This window comes from Emys orbicularis, chromosome 12 (genome assembly GCF_028017835.1).
Source record: "Emys orbicularis isolate rEmyOrb1 chromosome 12, rEmyOrb1.hap1, whole genome shotgun sequence".
NCBI classification, from domain to species: domain Eukaryota; kingdom Metazoa; phylum Chordata; order Testudines; family Emydidae; genus Emys; species Emys orbicularis.
The window spans coordinates 3,936,432-3,957,328 of NC_088694.1; positions in this window are offsets into that span (position 1 = coordinate 3,936,432).

The following is a 20,897-nucleotide window of genomic DNA, read 5'->3' on the forward strand; positions in this document are numbered from 1 at the left end:
CTGGTGCAGAAAGCAGCTCCTCTAATGCAGTGATACTCAGACCTCAGAGGTTCCGGAGCCAAGTTAGTGATCGACGTGACCCAAACGAGCCACAGGCGTGTGAATTCAGAGTTTCATTTACTACAGCACTGTATATTCATATTTAAACAGTAGGACAGGTTAATCACTTAGTGCAAGTGAATAACTTAATTGGTTAATAACCTAGTAAAAGCATCCTGATTGGTTAATAATTAAATCACACAGTGTTTGATGCAAAGAGCCACAGGAGACACATTAAAGACCCACTCGCAAGCCTCAGTCTGAGTATCGCTGCTCTAATGGTGTTAGGGCTCTGGGATGAAATTCCCCCTTCACTGGGCTTGTGCACCACTTACATCCCATTTAACCCCATAGGGCCTTTGCCCTCGAGTCATTTCACCCACAATAGGGCAACTTCTCCCAAACCACCTGCCAGCCGCAGGGACCCTTCACTCAACCCCTCTACCATCCTGGTATCGCTTTGGTTAACTGGAATATCAGTCCATCCCTTCCCCGATCCTGGCCCAGCCCTTCCAAATAGGAGATCTTGGATCTTTTAAGAAAGGGATAAAAAATCATAGAGAAACCACTGATGTCCTGTCCCTTCCCCTTATAAAAGAAAGGCGGAGACAGGGCTGAGAAGGGTGCAGATGTCCATTGAAGGAGAGTCTCCAGAGGACGACTGCTTTGCAGCGAGGCACGGGCTAGCAGAGGTGTGTCTGTTGCTGCCTGGGGTGGAGAAGGCTGGGTAGGTGCTCCCATCTGACACTCTCCTATGATGCAGGAGGAAGGGGAGACGCATTGTGAGGTTAAAGGACAAGAAGTTGCCTCGCTGGCCTCCAGCTGGCGTGCACAGCCTTGGCTTTCACCAGTAAAGCCCTATGTGGCCAAGGACCTGCCTTCGCCAGTTGTCATCCGCCTCCGTGCCCTCGGTTTAAAAGAGGGGGGCTGGTGGCATGATGGTCTTCCTAGGGGGAGGGGCTCTCAGTTTAGGAACCTGCTCCCTGCTGTGGGGTGAACCAGGCCGGGCTGTTACAGGAGAGAGGGGTGCAGGGTGTGATGCTGGGGGAGGGGAGTTTTGTTCTCCTGGGGGCTGCTGGTTTAGTTGGCTGATTTCTAACCTGGGTCAGGGCCTTTTTTCTCCGTTTTGTTTAAACATCTACCTCACTAACAAGGAAGCACTCGTCTTACACCGTCCTTCTGCGTCTCAAGGGCCCTTCCAGCTCAGGGTTGTAAAGCACTTAATGAAGCCCCTGGGAGGCAGGAGCATGTTGCTAGACCCGTTGGACCAATGGGGAAGTCGTGGCCCAGGCCTTGCTCACAGTTGCCCGGGAAGCTGGTTGCAGCTCTAGGAGAAGCCCTCAGATCTCCTGACTTCTGGCCCTGTGATTTAACCAGACGAGCATCTGCAAAGCGCAGGCCAGCCCCGAAGTCTGAGGGCCGCTCTGAGCCAGAGTCTTGATTTGGGTCCATCTCTGCCTGGTAGGAATAAAAAGCGCATCACTGCAGTGAGCAGGTGGAGAATGGGAACCTAAGGACCCTGGGGTGCGTGGGCTCCGTGTCGTCCTCTGAACTATTATTATTGTCTGTATGACGGAGATGCCCTCGGGATCCCAGGCATGGGGCAGGGCCCTGTCAGAATACGGGGCTGGACAGCTCATTGTCCTTCTGATGGAATAAATTAGGGAGTCACCTGTAGACGTTGGCCCATCAGGGTAAGTTTGTCAGGGCACAAGTATCACCCAGTGTCACTCTCAGAGCAGCACCTCCAGGCAGGTATTAGGACAGGTGCCAACACACAACTTCCTCCCACTCCGTCCTCTTTCTGCCGAAAATGACTCACCCTGCCCATACCATCTGAGCGGCTGGAGCTGTGTAGCAGTGGGCGCCATTTTGCATGGGCCAGGCTGTCACTGATGGGGGAGGTGGTTTCCCACTCGGCCAGGGAGTGGTGGATGTGTGTCAGTTTGGGATAAATTGCCAGGTTTGTCCATTTGTCTCTGTATTTTGTGAGTCGTTGGACATGGCGCTCTGTGCGCCATGGGCTTTGGTCTCTGTGCATCTAGTGACCATCACTGCAGCCTCTGGGCTCTGCAGACTGACACTTGGTGCTGTGTAATGGGGAAATAGCCTGTTTCCTGGGCTGTTTTTCACACAATGGGCTTTGTGCTGGGGTATTGATGTTGGCTGGAGTTTGGAGGGGCTAGAGGGATGGAGCTGCCTGAAAGGGGGACACAGTCATGAGTGTGAGAGAATCACCCTATGGATGCCGAGGTGCCTTGCGATTGCTTTGCAGATCCTGAATTGCAGGCATACCCTGGTGAGTCTGTTTTGGCAGCATCCTCTCCTGGGGCGGGCGAGGCTGGGGTGAGTTTGCAGGGAGGGTTTGTGAGCTGGGATTCATTAGGGATCAGCTCTGTTTCTGGAACTGCTTTGTCAGGCTGGGGCGTGAGGATTTGGGGAACTTGATGTGACGAAGTGGGGGGTTTTCTTGTTTTCTGTGGAGTTTTCAATCCGTGACACTTGTCATCAAGCGGGGCTGCTTTGGCATGAGGTTTGGTTTCTAGGTTGTTGATAGGAATCGTGATTACGGCTGGTTTGGGAGGCTGTGTGTATGGGGTGGGGTTTCCCCCTGCAGCGCCTCATCTTGACTTATACAGAATTTCTACATTCTGAAAATGTTGCCCTGCTATGTGAACTTGCAGAGCGGTGGGGGCTGCTCTCTTATTTACAAAGGTCTCCAGTTCCCATAGCACGTATTCCAGGAAACCATTCAGTTTCCAGGAAACTTCATCTTGCCATTAAATCCTGCATGTTAACTCTGTGTCAGTTCATTCAGCCTGCCTGGAAACAGGATGATTTCCCCCAGACCTGAGATGTGTTAGCTTCCTCCTACGGAGGTCACACTTCTCGTTCCAACCCCTAGAAAATGGCTCAGCCCACTCCCCATCCACTCTGCTCCTCTTCGTATCCCCCAGGCTGCTAAGAATTGGGAGGGTGAAAAGAATAGTAGTTAGGAACATAGGAACAGGGCTGCCCGGGGGGAAGGGGGGGGCAAGTGGGGCAATTTGCCCCGGGCATATAGTATTCTATAGTATTGCAACTTTTTTTTATGGAAGGGGGCCCTGAAATTGCTTTGCCCCAGGCCCCCTGAATCCTCTGGGCAGCCCTGCATAGGAACTGGCAGTCTGGATTCCATGCTGGTCTCTATCATCCACTATCTTGTCTCTGACAGTGGCCAGCCCCAGACCCCTCAGGGAAGGAGTAAGAACCCCTCAGCAGCAGATGTGGGATAAGCTGTCCCCCCCCTCTACATTAGGTTTCACCCTGGTCTCTAAAAGGCAGAGATTGTCTTAAGCCCCAAAGCATGAAGTTTAATATCCCAGACAACAGTTTTGTTATAATAAATATGCTATTGATGACAATTCCAGCTTGTGGGTGAATGGGTTAGGAAAAGCCCAGATAAGGGTCTTTTTTCCAGAGGAGGGATTGGAAACCCTCTTATGAGAACCATGAGAGGGCTGGGGTGAAAGGTGCCCAAGAAAGGCAACTTACAGAAGAGGGGGGAGAAATCTCCCATTGAGGCGAAACCCCACAGAGAGCAAGTTCTGGCTCCTAAAATAGGGCTGAGAAAATATTTATTTTGTGGTTGGTTTATTGAGGCCTCTTTTGTGCTGGAAAAAGCAGTGGGTGGGGGGTTCTTTAAAGGCTCGTGTTTGCTGGCGTTAACAATGTCAGGTGTGTGGTTTTTTTGACTGAGTCATAAGATTCATTGCTCTGTCATAGCTGACCAGGCTTCTCCCTGCCCACACTGGCAGCTACTGGAGTTGCTGGTGAAATGCAAACAGTGACTAAGTCATGAGATAAACTTCATCTCAGGTCAATCTAATCAACAAGATGAGTATTTTTGGTGGAGAGTAAAAGACAAGTGTGCATACGCACCAACCTGCCCACTCCACTCCACCCTTGGGAGAGATCACAGCCAGTGATAATGCTCCTTCCACCCTCGCCTTCGGGAGGCGCTGGTGCCACCTGGCCCAGTTAAATGTACCCTCCTCGTTTCCTTTTTTCGTTGCTGTCTCCAAGGCTTGGTGCGCTGGGTAGACCAGGACCCATATGAATAGTCAGGCAGCAGTGAGTACCTTTGCCCTAATAACCCGAAGCGTGCCCCTGAGAGAATGTTTATTTTCCTGTGGTAAAGAGTTATTACATATGAGGTGATTACGTACGAACATCACTGTCAGGGAGGGTGACTCATCTGTTCTAAAGAGCATAGGTAGCTTTCCCAAACACTGTGCTCACGGCATACGCTGCCCTGCCCAACGCCATGCCAATCCTGGGGGTTGGCTTTCTTAACAAACCAGCACTTACATAACACCAGCTCAATCCTCCTTCTCAAAGTTGGCCGCTTCTGGGGTTCCTCCCGCGGGACTGCTCAGCCCGCACCTTAGGTTCTCTCTCCCACTTACGCCCCTCTTTTAGGTGTGGTAATGAGTCACCTGCCTCAGTGAGTCATCAGAACTCACCGACTCCTTGGGGGGAGGCAGTGCCAGGTGAACGCTGCCCACCTTTGGACAAGACTGTACTTTTTGATGATGCACAAATGACTCTGCTCACTCTCCCAGTGCTGGAGGGCTTGACTTAACATCAGTGCCCAAGGCCCCCAGCGATCATCCTTCCACCAGTGCTCCTTAAGCACAGCCCAAATGTCTCTGGAGGAGCTCCTGGTTATCGAGAGGATGGCCAAAGTGCCAAGAGCTCGGTAGGAAGCAAAGAGGAGCCCAGTGGAGTTTACAACCAACCAAAGTGGAAAGAAAAATCCTTTCCCTGTGTCGTGAGCTGCCTTGCCAAATGGTTCCTTCCGCCCCAGATGATAGCCCTCAGAGCTGCTGTTCTTTCCCCAGCAGCTTTACCATCACTGCGTAGCTGCGCAGTGCCAGCAAACAAAACCCACCTTTTACGTGGGACCTCAAGTCAAGGCCTCAGCCCCTGGAGGTTGTTTAAAGATCCAAATGGTATGAATGGCTGCAGCTTTCGCCTCAGAGGATCCCTTCCAGCCCCTGCTACAGTGGTGTATACTCCAGCTTCTCCCACTAATGAAACGCAGCCACTCCTGCGTGAGGGAGGGTCACTACAGAACAGTGTAGGGGCCTGATCCTAAACTCTCCTGAAGTCGATGGGCTTTGGATCAGACCCTAACACAGGAAATAAGAAGGGACTGTAGTTAAATGGAACGGCAGTGGAAATGTTTAGCGAGGCATAATGAAATCTAGAGGGAATTTAGATCGAGGTGGTCTGCAGAGCAGTGGGGAGAACTAAAAAAGATGTGGCCTCTAGAGAGAGCCTCAGGGTTGCATGAATCCCCTTGAGAATCCTCACCTGTCTTTGTGGCAATGGAAATACTATCAGGGCTCACAAAATTCCTGCAAGTCAAATACTGTACCCGGGTGTACTGAGAACCATTCTAGCCACGTCAGGATTTCTTACACCCTCCCTGCCGTCGGTGGAAGCTCAGTGGAAATTGTACCCTTGCTTCTGTCACCCACATCGGTGAGCCTCTCAAAGCAGTTTACACACATTAATGAGTTCAGTTTCCCAACAGGTCTGAGGCGCAAAAGTAGCTTTAGCCCTGTTTTACAGAGGGGGGGAAACTGAGTCACAGTGACTTGCCCAAGGTCACGCGGGAAGCTTGTGGCACAGCTGAGAAAAGAAGCCAGGTCTCCTGAGGCCTATCCCTGTGCGCTCTAGCCACAAAGACCACCTGGCCCCATAAATGGGATCGCGTTTCATGGGCTTAGTGCAGCTGAAGCTGCGATCAAATGTCAGCGGGTGGCAGGAAGGTGCAGGTTGAGGTGTGGACTCAACATGGCTGTTCCCCCCACACACTGTGGCACTTTCTTCTCCTCCTTTTTGCTTCCTCTGAGTCCCCTGCTCCTTCCTCTGCTCAGGCATTTCTTGGTCAGTATCTACTTTCTGTTCCCTTTCTCACACCTTCTTGTAAATGAGCCGTGCAGCAGAGAGAGGAACTGCAGGTGCTCTCTGACCCGCGACTGACTCTCACACCACGCTAATCAGAGACTGCCAAGAGCGTGATGCGTGGGGCCACCTCTGCCACTCCAAATAAGGAGAAGAGAGTTATCGGATGCTCTCACTTTTAAGGGGACTCACACTGGGCTTTAAGCTCAGGTACAAAGGTGAAATTAGTCTAGCGTGGCGGGTTAGCTGCACTGATTTATGATTTATGGCTAAGCATTGGACATACGACGCATATTGCTTATTAATAGCATCAGTGTTAAGGTGCTCTCCTTCCGCAGCTGTACGCAGACATGAATCCGCTCCCCCGGGGAATATTTGACCTCTTGTAAACTGGAGTTGGCTGAAATTTTTGTCATCAAAACTTTTTTTTCCTTTTGAAAAATGGGTTTTAAATTAAATGGAAACTTTTGCCTCCATTTTTGGGGGGTTTGCCCCAAAAAAACCCTGAATTAAAAAAAAACCTGAAAAATTCTAACAAAGAAGCTGATGAAAATGAACATTTTTCATTTTCATCAAAGTTTTAAACAGAAAATAAACTCCATTTTTGATCAGGTCTCTCACTGAGGCAGGGAGCTCATCTCCCCAGCTGCTCTAAAGCACTCAGTACACTGCAGAGGAGCAGCCTGGCCCAATGGATACGGTACTGACCTGGGAGTCCACACCCAGTTTCGATTCTCGCCTCTTCCAGCGACTGACTGTGTGACCTTCTATTGGAATTGGAAAAGGTTCAGAAAAGGGCAATAAAAATGATTCGGGGTATGGAACAGCTTCCATATGAGGAGAGATTAATAAGACTGGGACTTTTCAGCTTGGAAAAGAGACGACTAAGGGGGGATCTGATAGAGGTCTATAAAATCATGACTGGTGTGGAGAAAGTAAATGAGGCCAGGTCTACACTACCGCGGTAGTTCGACAACTGGCAATCAAACTTCCGGGTTCGATTTATCGCGTCTGGTCTGGACGCGATAAATCGATCCCGGAAGCGCTCGCCGTCCACTGCGGTACTCCAGCTCGGCGAGAGGAGTACCGCGGAGTCGACGGGGAGCCTGCCTGCCGCGTGTGGACCGCGTCTGAACCGCGGTAAGTTCGAACTAAGGTATGTCGACTTCAGCTACGTTATTCACGTAGCTGAAGTTGCGTACCTTAGTTCGAATTTGGGGGTTAGTGTAGACCAGGCCTAAGGAAGTGTTATTTACTCCTTCTCATAACACAAGAACTATGGGCCACCCAATGAAATGAATAGGCAGCAAGTTTAAAACAAACAAAAGGAAGTATTTTTTCACACAATGCAGAATCAACCTGTGGAACTCTTTGCCAGAGGATGTTGTGAAGGCCAAGACTATAACAGGGTTCAAAAAAGAACTAGATAAGTTCATGGAGGATACGTCCATCAATGGCTATGAGCCAGGATGGGCAGGAATGGTGTCCCTAGCCTCTGTTTGCCAGAAGCTGGGAATGGGCGACAGCAGATGGATCACTTGATCATTACCTGTTCTGTTCGTTCCCTCTGGGGCACCTGGCACTGGCCACTGTTGGAAGACAGGATACTGGGCTAGATGGACCTTTGGTCTGACCCAAAAATGGCCGTTCTTATGACCTGGGGCAAACACTTTCTCCTCTTGGTGTCCTCTATGAAATGGGGGTAATGCAGTTAATTGGTAGATGTAAGTATTTTGGGATCTCTGGATAAAAGGTGCTGTATAAATGCAAAGTAGTATTATTGCTGGTCCTACGCCAAATAATAACGCTGGGTAAAGGTCTTCCTGAAGCTATTCTGTTTGCTTACTCCTCACAAACACTGGCTATTTCCAGACTGCAGGTCTGAGTGCTTAGGAAGAAGGTTGGTCTTGGGGATGCAGTTTCTTAACGAGGAATAGGTATCAGATATCAGCATTAGAGTGGGCGTATACCCTTGTCCCCTGAAATCTAGGCCTCTGGCCTGCATCATTTGCACCTTGCAGTAACCTCTGTCACTTTCACAATTGCAGCAATTGGGTGGGTGCACGGAGGAACAGTCAGGTGCCTAGCGCTCAGCATTGGGCCCAGATGTCATTTTGAACATTGATGAGCTTGGGCTAGACAGTGACCTGCAAGTACTGGCTCGCATTCGAGGGAGTACTGTAGTCTGGAGACTCAGTCACCTGCCCAAGAGAGGTGGACATGGAAATGCAGGAAGATTATGGCCTCCCAGAAGACTCTGGAAGAAAGAGCCAGAATCTCCAGCCAAGAACACAACAGGTGAGTGGGGAGTGCGTGTGGGTGAGGTGAAAGGTCTGCTGCAGAGGATCCTGGAGGTGGCAGATATGAAAGCATGAAGGGGTTTGGAGCATAGGTGGGTTCTCCAGAGGTTTGGATAGCTCAGGTCAGCACCCTAAACTGCTCATCAAAGAAGTCCTGAATCTGACTCCCTGAGGTTCCCCTATTGCTAGTTTCCATGTCAGAAAAGAGCAAGCTGGTTTTCGGAAAGGGCGTGGATGCACAGACCAGATCTTCACTCTACGAAACATAATAGAACAGTGCTTAGAATGGTAACGGCAACTCTACCTAAATTTCATAGACTTTGAGAAGGCTTTTCATAGCATTCACAGGACCAGCCTATGGTGTATTCTGTGGGCATATGGAATTCCTTTCTGTATAATCAATGTCATCAAAAGCTTCTATTTCAACCTTACATGCAGTGTTGATCACAGTGAGCTCAGTTTTGAAGTCAACACAGGAGTATGTCAGGGAATCCTCTTCAACATTGCCATCGACTGGGTAATGCGGCGTACAACAGAAGACATGCCAAGAGGCATTACATGGACACTCTTCTCATCCCTTGAAGACCCGGACTTCGCAGATGATGTCGCTCTCCTAGCATATACCCATCATCATATACAAGAAAAAACAACTTGACTCAATGCTTTCAGCCAGCAAATTGGACTGAAAATCAACTGCAATAAGACAGATATCATGACCTTTAATATTGCCTCACCATCACCAGTATAGTTAGAGGATAATGTTCTCACCAATGTAGAAACATTCACATACTTGGGCAGCACCATCAGCCAGGATGGTGGAACAAGCCAGGACATCTGGAACAAAATCAATAAAGCCAGGAACACCTTCAGGAGCTTAAATACAGTCTGGTAATCATCAAAATACAACATCAAAACCAAACTTAAGATTTATCAGAGCTGTGTACTTTCAACACTACTTTATAGTGCAGAATGCTGGGGAATGAGAAAGTATGACATGTCCAAACTGCCTTCATTCCATACAACCTGCCTCAGAAAAATCCTCCATATCTTTTGGCCCAGAACAATCTCAAACCAAGATCTATTGACACAGTGCGGCCAAGAGGATCTGAGCACCATCATTGCCAGGAGGCGTTGGAGATGGATCGGTCATGTGCTTCAGATGGAAACTGATTCCATCCCCAGAGTAGCAAGAAGATGGACACCTGAAGGCAAGCGAAAACGAGGCCGCCCGAAAATAACCTGGCGAAGAGCTGTGGAAGCCGAGCTGAAAAACCTGGGGTGCAGCTGGGGAACCATTGAAAGACTTGCCAGAAACAGACAGGAGTGGAGGAGCTTCGTCACTGCCCTAAACGCCAGAGGTGTAATAGGAACATGCTGATGATGCTGGTCTCAGTGTTTATATAATGCTGATGCTGGGGTTTGTTTGAATTCACTTGGTCTTCCAAGAAGCAGCGAAAGGATTACTCAGAGGGGAAACCTGGAAGAAAAAAATCTGACCACATGTTCTCCTTTGGCATGACACTGAAACCAAAGCATGAACAGCACTAAAAACCAACTTCTGGTTTTGCCCATGTGAATTTCAAACATCACCATGAATATTCCATGATACCAAAGATTTGTCATTCAGTGACACAGCAGTTCTGACCCTCTGAGACCCAGCTCACTCTCCAATGTCCCATCTGCACTCATGTGATATTGATTAAATTCTCCGCAGCTTTCTGAGAATTTGCAGAGCTCCCACAGCATGGAACGTCCTGTAATAATGTCACGGTTTGGGATGGGGGAGGGGGAGCATGAAAGGGCCAGATCTGAGAAGGGCCCAGCCCCAGTGCGAGCAATGGAAATTGCTGGCCCAGATGTATATTTTGCAGGCTGCTTTGAGGAACAGTCTCTGGTTGACTCAGTAACCTCCCTCCCACTGGGACAGGAATCCTAGGTGCTTTTGCTCCATTCTTTGGCCAGTTTAGAGTTGCTTTTGAATCTTGTTTCTGCTTTCATTTTGGGTATTTCTCCTCCATAATTCTTTGATGCCGCTGATATCAACAGACTATGCAGACCTATACAGCAGTGCAGGGAGGGCAGGGGAGTGTAGGAAGCACCTGGGACTCTGAGACGTAGGGAAGCAGATAATTTTCTTTTGATCTAGCTGGGGTTTTAGAACTTTCCATGGACTTTCATTTTTTGAATGAACTGTTTTCTTTCAATTGGTCTGTCCTTGGGGTTGGATTTGCCATAGAGAGAGCGTCTTTGCACAACTTGTGACGTGCGTATAGGGGTCATTTCCCACTCAGTCAGCCCCCTTCTAGCAGCTGGGCCAAATGGAGAGAGATGAGCCTGCTACAGCCTATGAGCTTATAGACCTGGCTCTTTTAGCTCAGGAAGCAGAGAATTATGCTTTTAGATCCAGAGGTCCCGGGTTCGAGCGCTACTGTCAATGACCTTCCCAGAGACCTTGCATCGGATGTGCAAATACAATATAAAAATATTAGCTGGGCCTGACCCCAAACCCCCCTTTTAGTTCCCCACATCCCAGAGTGTGGGGTGGCCAATGGGGACAGATAGCTTCTGTCATCAGAGAGACACAGACGTTGTCTATATTCCCCAGCTGCCTGGTCTCTCTCTGTGCACCATGTTCTGAGGGTGATCTCCCATTTCCCAGAAAGACCAGCCTTTGGCAAGCCGTACTCTAACATGGCAGCCAGAGCCTCCCTCCTCACATCCGTTCTACCAGTGCCTTGATGGTGTCCTTGGCGTTTGGGCAGGACTTCCTGCTGTAGCATATCTGGTAATATCCTCACACAAACAAATGCACAGTCAACCGCCCTTACGTGATCCAACGTGCAGTGGCATGTAGACACAGGCACCCACGTACCTGCACCCACCGCACAGCCGCCTTGGCGTGACGTTACATGATGTCAGCTTGAAAGCCGCAAGGCCCCATCTCACAGCCTGAGCACCTGCTCTGCCCCCGAAGCACCAAAATGCATTTGAATTTGCAGTGGCTCCCTGCCACAAAATTTGGATGCAGCTTGGAATTTCAAAGAGCAGTGGTGTTTAGATCCAGGATTATCACGGATTAATTTGCATTTTATAGTTTAGCGAGTAAGATGAGCAGACTCCGTATTTGCATTGGCTGTTTCCAGCTCAGAATGGGAGAATTCCTTGTTCTTTTCTACAACGTTGTGCACGAGATTTACGCGCCTGTACGGAGCAGCCTGAGAGAGTGCAAGTCAGAACAGCAGCTCTATAAAGTCTAAAGAGGAGACAGCACCAAGATTCCTGGTCTTTAGCGAGGGAGTTTCTAGTCCAGACAAACCTGAACTGAGGTGAATTTCCCGGGGTCCCGATTCAGCACAGCATGTAAGCACATGCTTAACTTTCAGCCCGGGCTTAATCTGGCAGCTTGCCCCAAACACTCTCTGTGCTGAAGCAGCCTGATCAGGCCTTCCATGAAAGGCACTGACAGTTGCCTGCTTGGCCATTTTGCGTCTCTTAATTCAGTGTTTCTCAACGACCGGTCCGTGGACCGGCGCCAGTCCCTGGGATCTCCCTGACACAGTTTAGGAAGGCCGCAAAAAGGTTGAGAAACACAGTCTTAGGCCTTGCCTACAGTAGACGATTTTCCCCTGCAGGAGGAAAGAGCATGAGTGGACAATACGGTGGTTCAAATTCTGTCTGTCTATGCTAGTGCGCCCACCAGTGCCACCTGGGGTGGAACTCAACTGCTGGTAACGGTTACAAGAGTGCTGTGTAAAAGCTACAGCCATATATATGTGCTACATGTGTAGCTAGGTCTTAGAAAAAGCACCTTTACTGGCACATAAGGAGATGTCGTTTTGTTCATAAGTTAGTAGAGTCAATAAAGCTCTTATGAATAGAGCTTGGTGAAATTTTCTAGATGAATAGTTTATTCACCAAAAATGCACTTTCAGTTGACCCAAAACTATTTGTGAATTTGAGACAAATTTGCCAAAGAGTTTCAGCCAAAATCTTTTGTTTGGGTGCCGGTCACAAAATGGCTGGAGGAGGAGGAGTGGTGGTGGTAGTTCACAGTGGCAAATTCGTAGACATTCAGAATGACAATGCATAGTCGTTGGGCCAGGGAACAAGCGTGAGAATGACTCTCTAGTGTGGTGGTTCAGGCCCTCCCTTGGGATGTGTGAGACCGCAGTTCAAGTTCCTGGGGGGATGACAGGAGCCACCTGACTAGAATTGTTCCTGGGAGTTACCATCACCCAGACTACGCTGTGACAAGGCTTTTGTGAACTCTGTTTTCTGACTGAATGTCATATCTTAAAGGCCTGATCCATCCTATGGAAATCAGTGGAAAGCACCCTGTTGGCCTCAGTGGGCATTGACTCTAAGAGGCGCACAAGAGAAAAACCCTCTTAAGGGATTCCTGGTGTATCAGAAACCAGGCTGGGCGCTGCAAGAAATGCCTGGTAGTTGCTCCTTTGCTCTGCATAGGGCTTGGCATGACTCAGACTGGCCTCCACTACCATTGGGTCGTACCCAGCTTTTGATTCCCTGTGCAATGATCACATCTCAGCAGATGTCTCCCAAGGGACTGTCATGCCCTCTGCAATGCTCACGGGATGCTGATTTCTAGGAGAAGGCAAAAATTATCCCGCACCATCTGCAAGGGCTTGGCCCGGCCACCAGGAAGCCAATGACGTCAATTGTCTTTCCTTGTGGGCCTCTAGTAGAGGCAGAACATGCTCTGCTGTGGGTGTTCCTCACTTAGGAAGCTGTTTGCACATGCAAGGCAGGTAGCAGGTGGGGCAGGAGGCCTGTGAGTGCTGTTCCACCAGAGCCTCTGGGAGTCAGTTACTCAACAGACCGGCCATGAGGTCTCCACTGCCTCCCTTTCCGTCTTTCATCTCTTCCTGGTGCTGTGCCCCAGGGGCAGTCTGCAAAGCAGTGTCAGCAAACAGAGTTCACGTTGCAGAGTCCTCCTAGAACGAGCCGGTGGTTTCCCCAGGAGAGGTTATCGGCGGGCTCCTCGCCCTTGGAGCTCTGCTGTACGCTTCCGTGCCAGTGCATTCAAAGGAGAATTATTCCATTTTAATCAGGAGATTGCCAGACATACCAGGTGCAGCCCACATCAGCAAATTCAGTCAGATCATGTGGATTCAGCTGAAAGATTCATGCTCTCTGCTGGCAGTGTCTTCACTGAACTGAACGTAAGTGGATGTTCCCGAGAGAAGTGATACCACAGCATGGGGTCTGGTGGGAGCCATTACCCCCTCCTCCCCCCGATGCACCCTCAGCCTCGCAAACCTCTGTCTCATAATCCTCTACGTTCCAACTGGGCCTTCTATGAAGGATCTCACAGCACTCCCCACCTGGTAATGTGTGACACCACACCTCCCCATGGTTTTGTACGGTGCAGAGAGGTGACATGATAGGCCTGCAGTTACCAACTGAGTCTGTGGCAGCCCTGACTCCCAGACCCCTGCTTGGATCACTAGACACGCTCTTTGTTTCCAACTACCTTCCTTCCAGCCCAAGAAGACTTTGCTCCCAAAACCGGTCAAAAGATGTCTCTGTGCAGGGAGCTGAGGGCACCTCATCCTCACAGGGCGATGCAGGGGGAGACCAGACTAAGGAAATGAGCTTCCAATCCCTTGGCCTTAACTTCCTGCTCTCTTTGGGTCCTCGTGGTTCTTGACCTTCATGGAGAAGATGGCTGTGTTGAGTTTTTGGTGCTCTCTAGGCATTTCTAACACGCACCTCTCCATAGTCTCTGGGCACGGTGTCCAAGAGCTGCCTTATATTTAGCTGGTGTTGTGCAATGCAGAGGATAAAACAACGCTCTCTGTAACCCAGAGCATCACTTAACTTCCTGACATACAGATTAACAGAGGATTCCCCAGTGAGATGCCTCTGGCAAGCTGCTGTTGGAGCGCCCCAGGCCCAGCATCTGTCTAGGGCTACAGCTTCACACCTTACCTAGAATTTAGCACCATCAGTCCAGCAGTAGTGAGGACTTCTTTATGGAGGCATGTTGCGCCCTCTACTGGTTGAAGAGTGCATACGACAACATCACGCACACGTGTCCTGGCTGTGTCCTGTTTCTTATACAATTGCTGCTTTAAGGGCAAGATTTTCATAAGCACCCAGTGCTGGCCTTACTCTGTTCCCACTGAAGTCAGTGGGATGATTGAGAATCTCATCCTAAAAAACCAGTTCTCCAAATGACATTTCCCTGGCCTGCCAGAACATTAGAATGAAAACATGTCACTGGTTTAAAAAAACTCCACCCCATCAAAACTGAATCATGGGGCTTGGGAAGATGAACTGCTCTATTGGACAGGAGAGTCCAGTTAGTCTCCAACAGTGATCAATGCCACCGCTGCAAAGGGTGATGCAAACTCCCCACCCATGCCAATGCCACAGTGGATCAGACAGACAGGCCTGGGCTGAACAGTTCACATCCAGATTTACCACAATATTCCAGGGTGTTTGGATCTGGGGGGTTTGTTGTAGATCAGTGGTCCCCAACCTTTTTTGTCTGGCGGGCGCCAGACGACAAGTCACCGCGGACCGTGGCTGGCAGACAAGCCTCCGCCGAAATGCCGCCGAGAAGCGGCAACGTCAATAGGCATCGCTGCCAAAATGCCACCGACAAGCAGCGTCATCCAGAGGCGTCACCGCCGAAATGCTGCCGAAAATCGGCATTTCAGCGGCGACGCCTCTGGATGACGCTGCTTGTCGGCGGCATTTCGGCGGATGCTCGTCCGCCGGCCAGTATGTGGGCGCACATAGATGCCCCAGCGAGCGCCATGGTGCCCACAGGCACCGCATTGGGGACCACTGTTGTAGATCATAGAAAGTAGTTTCTACTTGCCTCAACTGTTGATCAACTTATGGCCTGAAGCATAAGCCATAGCCCCCTTGAAATTTTATCCTGCCATAGCTGGTGCAACTGCATGGTACATCCAAGGAAACCCTCGCCTCCAGCGAGATTCTTGGTGTTCCAATCAGTGAATGGACAGATGTTCTCTTGAACAATGGTGTCAGGAAACCTTCACGTGCGATCGGTATTAATAGTGACTTTAAACAGGTGGTTGCTGCTAATTTCAATCTGCATGTGTCCACCTTATTTGTATTTAACTAGTGAAGGAAGGTGTCTGTTCAGAAAACACAAATGATCATGACATCGTGGTCACCTGTCCCATTGTCTGAGATGTGATTCCACATCAAAGGAAGATTCCCTTTCTAGTGCCCTACGGCAGAAGCTCCATCTCTGGCTAGGAGGAGTTTGCAACTGACAATTCAGGATCCCTATATTCCAGAGCAGCAGTGGCCATCCCATAGTTAAGGCTGCAGCTGAGTTCACATGATGAGCCTGATTTTGCTTCCAATCCTAAAATCCACAAAGAGAGGAGTGTATGCTTCAGAACTGGCAGGTGGGATCTGCAGCCAAGGTAGAGTTTGGCAAGATCTGAAGAGAATTAGACAAGGGTTTCCGTAGTTACAGTGCCCTGAAATAGTGCTCATCAGAGTCCAAACATTTGTGTCATGTTTTTTTTTCAGTTGGTAGCAGGTGAAGCACTTTTGAAAATAGAACAGGAGTACTTGTGGCACCTTAGAGACTAACGAATTTATTTGAGCATAAGCTTTCGTGGGCTACAGCCCGCTTCATCAGATGCACGAAAGCTTATGCTCAAATAAATTTGTTAGTCTCTAAGGTGCCACAAGTCCTCCTGTTCTTTTTGCGGATACAGACTAACACGGCTGCGACTCTGAAACTTTTGAAAATGACAGCTGTGTTGCAAGAGGGGACTAGAGACAAGAAGGATAGTGCCAAGGCACTGAATAGCTTAAGGGACTGATAAAGGGAGAACATAAGAACGGCCGTACATGGTCCATCTAGCCCAGCATCCTGTCTTTCAACAGTGGTGAATGCCAGGTGCTTCAGAGAGAATGAACAGAACAGGCAATCACTGAGTGATTTGTCTCCTATTGTCCGCTCCCAGCTTCTGGCAATCAGAGGCTAGGGACACCCAAACATCGGGCTCCATCCCTGCCCATCTTGGCTAATCTTGATGGACCTATCCTCCATAAAAGGGAGCTTTCCACCGGTAGGCCACTGGCCTGAGCTGGCAGGAAGAGAAGGTTGTTCCCCTCTCCCAGCTGTCTGGTGGCCTCTCTGGGAGATAAGTTAAGGGGTGTCAGTTCAGCTCTTAATGGAGAGGTGTTCACAAACCCACCACCGTGGTTGACAGTCTCAACAGAGAGGTGAAGAACTGAATGGAGACTCAAGTCCTCCTTCACCCTTCAAAGTGCTCCTTTCCGGAAGGGTTGAGACCTGTTCGGGGGCTGTCGGACAAGCTCAAACTGTCCCTGTTCTGTGGATAGTGGGGCCTGCCTGGGGCTGTCAATCAAGCACTTGTCACCTGAACTGTTTTTCTTTTTTTAAAGGAATAATGTCAAGGACCAGTGACAGGATTTCCCCTGCCCGCTGCCTTTCCCTGCCTCCTGTGGGCATCCATGTCTGCTGTCCTTCCCAGTTCAAGTTCTGTAGTGCCACAGCTCCTATTTGCCTGCTCCCGAGGCACCTATATCTTTGGTGATCCCTAGTCCATGCAGTGAATAGCTAAGTACTAATCCCACACTACTGTTCTGAACTCCCTTGTCTAGAACCAGCAGAGCAGAGATGTTTTTAGCAACATGGAGCCTATGTGTCATTTTAGGGTGACCAGATGAGAACGTGAAAATATTGGGACGGACGCAGGGGGAGCGCCTTTTCAGTTGTTACACTCACCCGTCCGGGTTTTCGGCAGCAGTTCGGCGGTGGGTCCTTCAGTCGCTGACGGTATTCGGCGGCAGTTCGGCGGTGGGTAATAAAAAGAAGTACCCGCCGCCGAAGACCATGAGCGACTGAAGGACCCGCCTCCGAAAACCCAGGTGAGTGTAACAATTCAAAAGGCGCTCCCCCTGCCTGTCACTGCCGCAGAAAGAAAAAGGGGGGGGGGGGGGAACGCCCAAAACTAAATATCGGGACAAACGGCGTCCCGACCGTGCTTCGGTCGGGACGCAGCACAAACATCTCAATATCGGGACAGTCCCGATTTTATCGGGACGTCTGGTCACCCTATGTCATTTTGAACATTTGCTTTTTAAATTCATCAGTAACTGTTGCATTCCAGGAAGACTGGATTCTCTTGACCTCCAGTCCTTGCCTCACTATGAAGTTCCCTCTCTGGGCCAACAGCCAGCCCAGTCAGTCAGACGTGCTGCGTTTCACTGCTCCCCTGAGTGCAGAGACTATGTATGTCAAACCAAACAATGAATGTAACGAAAGGTCAGCCTAGATACAATTGGAGAAATATTTCTGGAGTGACTCAGCCTTTTGGGCAATTGCCAAGTACAAGGGACTAATGCAATGAGTTGGAAGAAAATGAGGTGTGTCTAAGCGGACTGTGAATCCTCCAGCATTTCATTCCAGACCGTCTTGACCTTTGTCTCATACAAATAACATAATTAGCTCATACTTTGTTATTTTAATCTATTTTCAATGAACGCAATCTCTACAAATCCTGGAAATCACCAGCTAACTTAACCAACAACTTCAGCTCACAGGCCTTAATCACTTAAATGTCAGAGTGCCCAAGTACGCCTTCAGACTCCGTTTTCCAATAAAACTCCCCTTTCACTTCCAACCAGCCATGATGCCCTCCCCGGTACTCAACTAGAGTAATGTACATTCCCTATGGGCAGTGTTTAATGTGTCATTTGTATGTGAAGAAGTAGGAGGTGAGAGTTAAGGTTGTGTGGATGTGGTGGAAGGGCTATTGAGAACATCTAGAGTTAGAATTGTAAGGGTTAAAAAAAACCCACGAGCATTGGAAAGCTATAACCCTTCCCCCTCCTCCCCCCACACTTCGGGATATAAACCAACCTCTGGCTAATGGAGAGTAGGACGAAATGCCCCCCCAGGCACAGGTTCTCTGCCTGCTGCTTTCTTTTGTGCACCTTCTTCTGAAACAGGACAAGGTGGACCATTGTTCTGATCCAACCTAGTAATTCCGATAGTCTTATGGAAATGGGTGTAGGCGCATGCTCCAAGCAACAGGGAGCAGTGGGATGAGCTATTGAGTCAATTGGAGTCCCTGAGAGGCACGCAGTAACCCAGCTGTGATGGCCTGATGTGACTTGACCACATTCCCATGGTCACCTTCCACCGGGATGTCTCCTCGCTAGGTTCCTTGTGCCTCTCAGCAACTCCAAGTGACACTGCAATGCTCTTCAGGGCCAACAGCCCTGGATTTCAGACATTCCAGGTCGCTCCAGTATGTCTTGCTGCATCACCTCTGAAGTTCTTTCCCCTTTAAATCTTTGAAAGCGAGATGAGTGTCTGGATCCCCAAGGCAGCCTTCTCTCGCAGCAAGCTGCAGCCCTGGCAACCTCAGGGGCTTCTCTTCCTCTCCCTCACACCATTCATTGTTAATCATTTTTTAAACTAGAGTCAGCAGAGTCCTGAGAGTTCTGTACATGTCAGATGTCCCCCCTCTCTGTGTGCCTCACTCTCTGGGATCCCGGGACAAAGCCACCCCCTGGTACTGCTGTCGCCAGGCCAAGCTGCCCCTATTCCATATTGATATGCAGCTTGATAACCTGCTTTCATCCCATGCTAAATAAGCATATGGAAAAGTCCCATGGACTGCCTCTCTTCTCAGGGTTGACGCTCTCGCCTAGGTCTCGTGGTTCAGCTGGCGTTGCTGTCCTTGTTGTGCACATACTGTACATACAGCCATAGACTTAATAGAATCATAGGAGTGGAAGGGACCTCGAAAGGTCATCTAGTCCAGTCCCCTGCACTCATGGCAGGACTAAGCATTATCTAGATCATCCCTGACAGGTGTTTGTCTAACCTGCTCTTAAAAATCTCCAGTGATGGAGATTCCACAAACTCCCAAGGTAATTTATTCCAGTGCTTAACCACCCTGACAGAAGTTTTTCCTAATGTCCAACTTAAACTGCCTTTACTGCAGTTTAAGTCCTTTGCTTCTTGTCCTATCCTCAAATGTTAACGAGAACAATTTTTCTCCCTCCTCCTTGTAACAACCATCTATGTACTTGAAAACCACTATCATGTCCAACCTCAGTCTTCTCTTTTCCAGACTAAACAAACCCAATTCTTTCAATCTTCCCTCATCGGTCATGTTGTCAGAGCGTTAATCATTTTTGTTGCTCTCCTCTGGACTTCCTCCAATTTGTACACATCTTTCCTGAAATGTGGCTCCCAGAACTGGACACAATACTCCAGTTGAGGCCTAATCAGTGCAAAGTAGAGCAGAAGAATTACTTCTCATGTCTTGCTTACAACACTCCTGCTAATACATCTCAGAATGATGTTTGCTTATTTTGCAATAGTGTTACACTGTTGACTCATATTTAACTTGTGATCCGCTATAGCCCCCAGATCCCGTTCAGTAGTACTCCTTCCTAGGCAGTCATTTCCCATTTTCATAGACTCATAGAACTGGAAAGGACCTCAAGAGGTCATCTAGTCCAGTCCCCTGCACTCATGGCAGGACTAAGTATTATCTAGACCATCCCTGACAGGTGTTTGTCTAACCTGCCCTTAAATATCTCCAATGATGGAGATTCTACAGCCTCCCTAAGCAATTTATTCCAGTGCTTAGCCACCCTGACAGGAAATTTTTCCTAATGTCCAACCTAAACCTCCCTTGCTGCAATTTAAGCCCATTGCTTCTTGTCCTATCCTCAGAGGTTAAGAACAATAATTTTCCTCCCTCCTCCTTGTAACAACCTTTTATGTACTTGAAAACTGTTATCATGTATTTTGTATGTCTGCAATTAATTGTTCCTTCCTAAGTAGAGTACTTTGCATTTGTCCTTATTTAATTTCATCCTATTAACTTCAGACCGTTTGTCCAGATCATTTTGAATTTTAATCTTTTCCTCCAAAGCACTTGCAACCCCTCCCAGCTTGGTATCATCTGCAAACTTTATAAGTGACCTCTCTATGCCATTATCTAAATCATCAATGAAGATATTGAACAGAATCAGACCCAGGACTGCTCTTGCGGGACCCACTTGATATGCCCTTCCAGCTTGACAGTGAACCACTGATAACTACTCTCTGGGAACGATTTTCCAAACAGTTTTGCACCCACCTTATAGTAGCTCCATCTAGGTAGAATTTCCCTAGTTGGTTTATGGGAAGGTCATGCGAAACTATCAAAAGACTTACTAAAGTCAAGATATACCACGTCTACCGCTTCCTCCAATCCACAAGGCTTGTTATCCTGTCAAAAAAGCTATTAGGTTGGTTTGACATGATTTGTTCTTGACAAACCCATGCTGACTGTTACTTATTACTTTATTTTCTTCTAGGTGTTTGCAAATTGATTGCTTACTTATTTGCTCCCTTATCTTTCCAGGAAGTGAAGTTAAACTGACTGGTCTGTAATTCCCCGGGATGTCCTTATTTCCCTTTTTATAGATTGGAAAAGGGCAAATATAGTGCCAGTCCTCTGGAATCCCTCCCATCTTCCATGACTTTTCAAAATAATCACTAATGGTTCAGATATCTCCTCAGTCAGCTCCTCGAGTATTCTAGGATGCGTT